This window comes from Humulus lupulus, chromosome 6 (genome assembly GCF_963169125.1).
Source record: "Humulus lupulus chromosome 6, drHumLupu1.1, whole genome shotgun sequence".
NCBI lineage: Eukaryota > Viridiplantae > Streptophyta > Magnoliopsida > Rosales > Cannabaceae > Humulus > Humulus lupulus.
In genome coordinates this window covers 198,148,528-198,154,083 of record NC_084798.1, presented here as the reverse complement: position 1 = coordinate 198,154,083, position 5,556 = coordinate 198,148,528, and positions in this window count along the sequence as shown.

Below are 5,556 nucleotides of genomic sequence, written 5' to 3'. Positions count from 1 at the left end.
ATCACTTTGCTCACATGTTTTATTTTCATGATTATTTGTTTAATATAAACTTCTATTAAATCCCGAGCATATAGCTAATCTTATTTATAGTGACGTAATCACAGTGGAATATAAATATGATTATATGTTCAAAATAAGTTAGTCCTAAGATTAGTCAGTGCACAGGATTTACACTGACTTGCCAATTTACGATATGATCTACTTACACATTACAGTGTTATGTTCTTTCCAGAACATTAGAAGAGTAGATGAGATTGGATGTATTTGTTACATCGGACTGGACCGATATTGACAGTTGATAAGATAAGTAAACATATCGTTATTATCTATTCTAGTCATATCATATAGTTGACCATAAGTCAATTCAATCTCAATTCTGAGTGGTTAGTATTCTAACTGATTGTATTATTTGAGTTCTTTGACTTGTTCGTTACCAGCTTACCCTACGGACTAGCCCATACTTACATCTTGGGAACTCAGTAGTATAATTGAGTGGGAGTGTTAATCATAGATATGAACATCTATAGCTTCTGATTAAGACGTGAAATGATGGTTTCCTTTTAGTTTGGTTCAAGGTGTTAAATGATAGAGATCTCATTTCAGTAATTAAATTAGTTTACTGAAATATCATTTACAAGGAACTAAGTGTTTTAAGGATAAAATACAATGAGGGGTAAAACGGTATTTTAGTCCTATCTCATTGTAGACTGTCTATAGAGGATTGAGTGACAATTATGGTTGTAACAATGGATAATTAATAGCATATCTATATTTGTTATACAACGTTCTATGAATTCAAGAGTGCAATTCCGAGTCTATAGTGGAGTCACGAGGAATTAATAAGTTAGTAAATTTATTTGTTAGATTTATGATAACTTATTGGAGCTTGATTTCATAGGCCCATGGTCCCCATTGTACCTTGGATAAAATCATCTAGATAGTCTCAATTAATTGATTTAATCATCAATTAGAATTATCAAAGTTAACCAGGTCAATTTTGGATAGTTTCACAGAGTTGTGTAATTTTGAGAAGAAAAGATAAATTATGGCAGATTTATTCATTAAGATAAATTGGTATCTAAATTAATAAATAAATTTAAATCAATGTTCAAATTATAAATAATTAATTTGATAAAGGATTTAAATAATTATTTAATTAATTAAATCAATAGAAAATAATACAACTCTTGATTTTAAGTCCAATGGGCTTATAATCAAATGGGAAATTTCACGGGCCTATAGCCCATGATAATTTCGACCTAGGGCTTCAAAATGGCTATTATTTTATTGATTTTTTAATTAAATTAATGGCCTAATTGAGTCTATAAAATGAGTGTTTAGAGAGAAGTCAAAATATAAGTCACAAGTCATATTTTCTAATAGTTTTAGATTCTCTCTAAACACAAGTCCTTTTCTAAGCCTCTTTGTTATTTTCTCTTCTTCTCTCTATATCTATCTCATGTGTTGAGAATTGTCCACAAGTCCTCTGCGTATACTGTAAATATTATATTCTTTGTTTCTCTTTGAATTCAATTTTAGAAACATGTTTTAGGCTATCTCGTATTAATTTGTTTAATATTAGATATACATGAAAATAAATAAAGATCGTGTATAAGTTTTCCCAATAGTGTTTATATTTGAATTTGAATTTTTTTTTTTTTTTTTTTTTTTGTACAACCTAAAATATCTAAATGTTATACCCAGATTTCGAGCCATAGTAAATATGACCTCGAAAGTTGAGTTCGCAGCAAATGGTCTCGTGAGGATTAGAGTAATCCAGGATTGTAAGTCGAGCCTGTAAAGTATGATATATGATCTCGAATGCGGTGATCTCGAAATGATTTCGATCTCGAAAGGTAGCTCCGAGAACACCTTCATCTTCAGGAACTTCGGAGCATGGGTCTTGAGCTCGATATCCCATCTCGAAAGCAACATTAGCTCGGGAGATGTCAGTGGCTCGCACAATGACATGAAACCTGAAATGCTGGAGCCTTGAAGATACGTTATAACCACCTTGAATATGACAAGTATTATAACTATGAGATGTAACCCTCATTAATTGATGTAAATCCCCAAGAATTGTGGGATATTATTTATTCAGTTATACGCCCCCTGATCTTTGGGGGACGTTTCCTTTTATATCTTATTATTGGCATTTAAAGCCATTTATTTTTATTCACAAAAGAGTAACTACCCAAAATATGTGGGATAGTATTCTGCATCCTTCTCTATAAATAGAGAAGCCATGCACCATTGTAAAGGACCGAAATTCTGATCCTTAAGAGAAAACTCTGGAGAATTCATGCTAAAGAATTGTTCAGAGATAATCTTGATGTTAATAATAGAGACTCGTGGACTAGGCAGATTTAACTGCTGAACCACGTAAAAAACCGTGTGTTTGATTCGTTTGTTTCTTTTGGCCATTGTCTTTAATTGTTTACGTGCTCTCTTCTTTTATCTGTTGACGAAAAACGGCGTCAACAGTTTGGTGCTTTCATTGAGAGCCTCAAGCATCCATCCCTGAGAGATTCATGGCTGCAAACAATCAGAACACTCCTGAAGAAAATTACCCAAGGCGTCCTAGAAAACAGCCAATGGAGAACCCAGACGCTAATGAAAGGAGTGGGTCCTCTGATTCCCGGGGACCACCTCCACAACCAAGGGATGAGGACATGTACTATAATCCTGAACGTTATGTCCCTATTGTAGAGTTGGAGAATCAGCAGCTGAAACAGTTGTTGGCAGAAGCCAACAAACGTAACGAGGAGTTGACCAGGATAGCCGCAGAGGCGCAGGTGGCTCAGCCCCCGCCTCCGCGCGAAAACCAAGTCCCTCCTCCAAGGGACGTGCACGTTCCTCCCCGGAGGCCCCGTGGACGTCCACGAAAAAATGCTGCCACAAGGAGGCCGGCACAACCTCCAGCACCAGCAGAGCCATCTGCTCCTTCTCGGCCTCAGAGGAGTACCCGAGCTCAGGTCCCGCCTAATCCACCTGTGGAAGTGCCTGCAGGAACTGAGAACAACCGAGCTCCTGCCGAGGCTCGGACTCAGGTTCCTGGTAGTGCACCGAACGAAACTGGCCCATCTCGGGCAAATTCTGGACCCTCGAGGCCGAGGCAAGGATGACAACCACCGTCACCTATACGGTTCCCTCCGTCTCCCATAAGATATCCTTCACCTCCCCGCAAAAACGCTCAACCTGTTCGAGATCAGGATCAAGGGCGTGTAGGGGAAAGACAAGGAAACAGGGAGACGTTCCAGGAGCGGAGAGGCGCGCCATCTGAGAGAAGTCAGACGTCTCGATCTCGCACTGCGGAGACAAGACGACGTAGAAAGGATCCACCGCGAAATGACCGATCAATGAGTTTCACCAGTGATGAGTCCGGAGAAACTAGGTTCGTCAGTAAACACGACCGAGGTCGTAAAAATACTGGAAATCACAAGAGTCATCCTGACCTGCGAAATCATCTGAATCAGAGTAGGGGGAAAGGAGATCAGACAAATCCGGACCTAAGGAATCATCTGAATGGGCGTAGAGATCCCTCACGGAGATGCGAACCTGGGATCGCGATTAATGACTATCAATTCCAGGCACCACCTAAGGTCCCAATCCAGGAAAGGATTGATCAGCTCGAAAAAGCCTTTAGGCTTTTGAAGAATGAACGAGGGAGTGGTCGATACGAGGACTCTGATGAGGAGCTCAAGCCGTTTGCTCCCAATATTTCTAACACTCAGTTTCCTCAAGGGTTTCGGATTCCTCACGTCCCAGCGTTTGAAGGAAAAACCGACCCATGTAGCCACCTAAGTACATTCAACACTATTATGAGAGCCAGTAACGTAGGTTACGAGCTCAGGTGCATGTTGTTTCCGACATCATTGGCCGGACCTGCCAAGAGTTGGTTCGAGAAGTACAAGAGACACTCGATAACTTCGTGGGATCAATTGTCTAGGGACTTCAAGAAGCAGTTCCGGGCTATGATGGGAGTCAGACCAGAGGCGTCCACTTTGACTAACGTCCGCCAACAACCGGGTGAAACACTGAAAAGCTACCTGACAAGATTTAATCTAGAGGTCGCCCGAGCACGAGATGTGGACGACAGTGGGCATTTGATGGCTATCCGAGCTGGTGTGTTGCCTAGAAGTGCCCTTTGGGATGACATGCAAGGGAAACCGGTGAGGTCAATAACCGAGTTTAACAAGCGGGCGCAGAGATTTGTCAATGTAGAGGAGGCGAGGTCAACGCTAAAAGCAACCTCGCAAACCGAAACTACAACGATAAACATTAACTCCGCCTCAACCTCGGCTGATCCAGTAACTTCACAGCCTACCTCAGAGAATCCCTCTAAGAGGAAAAAGAGCGAGGGAAATAACCCCGAGGCTGAAGGGGGAAAGAAAAAGAAAGGAGAAAGGTATTACTCCGTATATAAAGTACACACCGAGCTCAACGAGTCTCGGGAAAATATCTACCTGGCTAATGAAAACCAGGTCCCCTTCAGGCGTCCGGACCCTATGAGGAATCAAAAGTCCAAGAGGGATTCCAGTAAGTATTGCCGGTTTCATAGGAACACCGGACACACAACTGATGAGTGTCGACAGCTGAAGGACGAGATCGAAGGGTTGATCTCGAGAGGTTATTTCCGGCAGTATGTCAAAAACCAGAGTACTGGACAGACTACTGCCAGCCAGAGAGTAGCCGCGCTTCCAGCAGCACAGAATAATAACTCCCGATCTCGGGAAGAAGACAGGCCTCCGCCGATAGATGGAGAGGACGTAATAACCATCTCGGGAGGTCCTCATCTCGCAGGAGGGAGTAGAAATGCTCAAAAGCGATATGTGAATGAGCTGAAGACAGGGAACGGGTCTCCTTATGAACCCGAACCAAGGGCACCAAAAAGCCAAAGGGTTGAAACTCAGCCTATAACCTTCACCGAGGAAGATGCCTCCCATGTCCAGTTCCCTCATCATGATCCACTTGTCATCACCCTGCAGCTTGCCAACAAAAGAGTGCGCCGAGTTCTCATAGACAATGGGAGCTCAGTTAACATTCTTTATAAAGCAACACTAGAGAAAATGGGACTCTCCCTTCACGACCTGAAGGCTTGTTCAACCACTTTGTACAGCTTTTCTGGAGAAGGAACCGCCTGTATGGGGTCCATCGAACTCCCTGTGACCTTGGGAGACTATCCAGTCTCGGTGACCAAGATGATGGAGTTCGTGGTAGTAGAGTTACCATCTGCCTACAATGTATTGCTCGGGAGACCCGCCCTGGTCGGGCTGGGGGCAGTTTCATCTGTAAGGCATCTAGCCCTTAAGTTCCCAACTCCGAGCGGGGTCGGAACATTGAAAGGAGATCAATTGGCAGGAAGGGAGTGCTACAGCATTTCCTTGAGGGGAAAGAAACAAACGAGCGCTCAAGCACTCGTTGTCATACAAAATAAAGATGGGACAGTTTTAGAAATTGATGAGGAGATCGATCCGAGGATTGAGGAAAAGGTTGACCTCCAACCTTTGGAAGAGCTCGAAGAGGTTCAGCTCGAGGAAGCTGATCCCTCAAAGA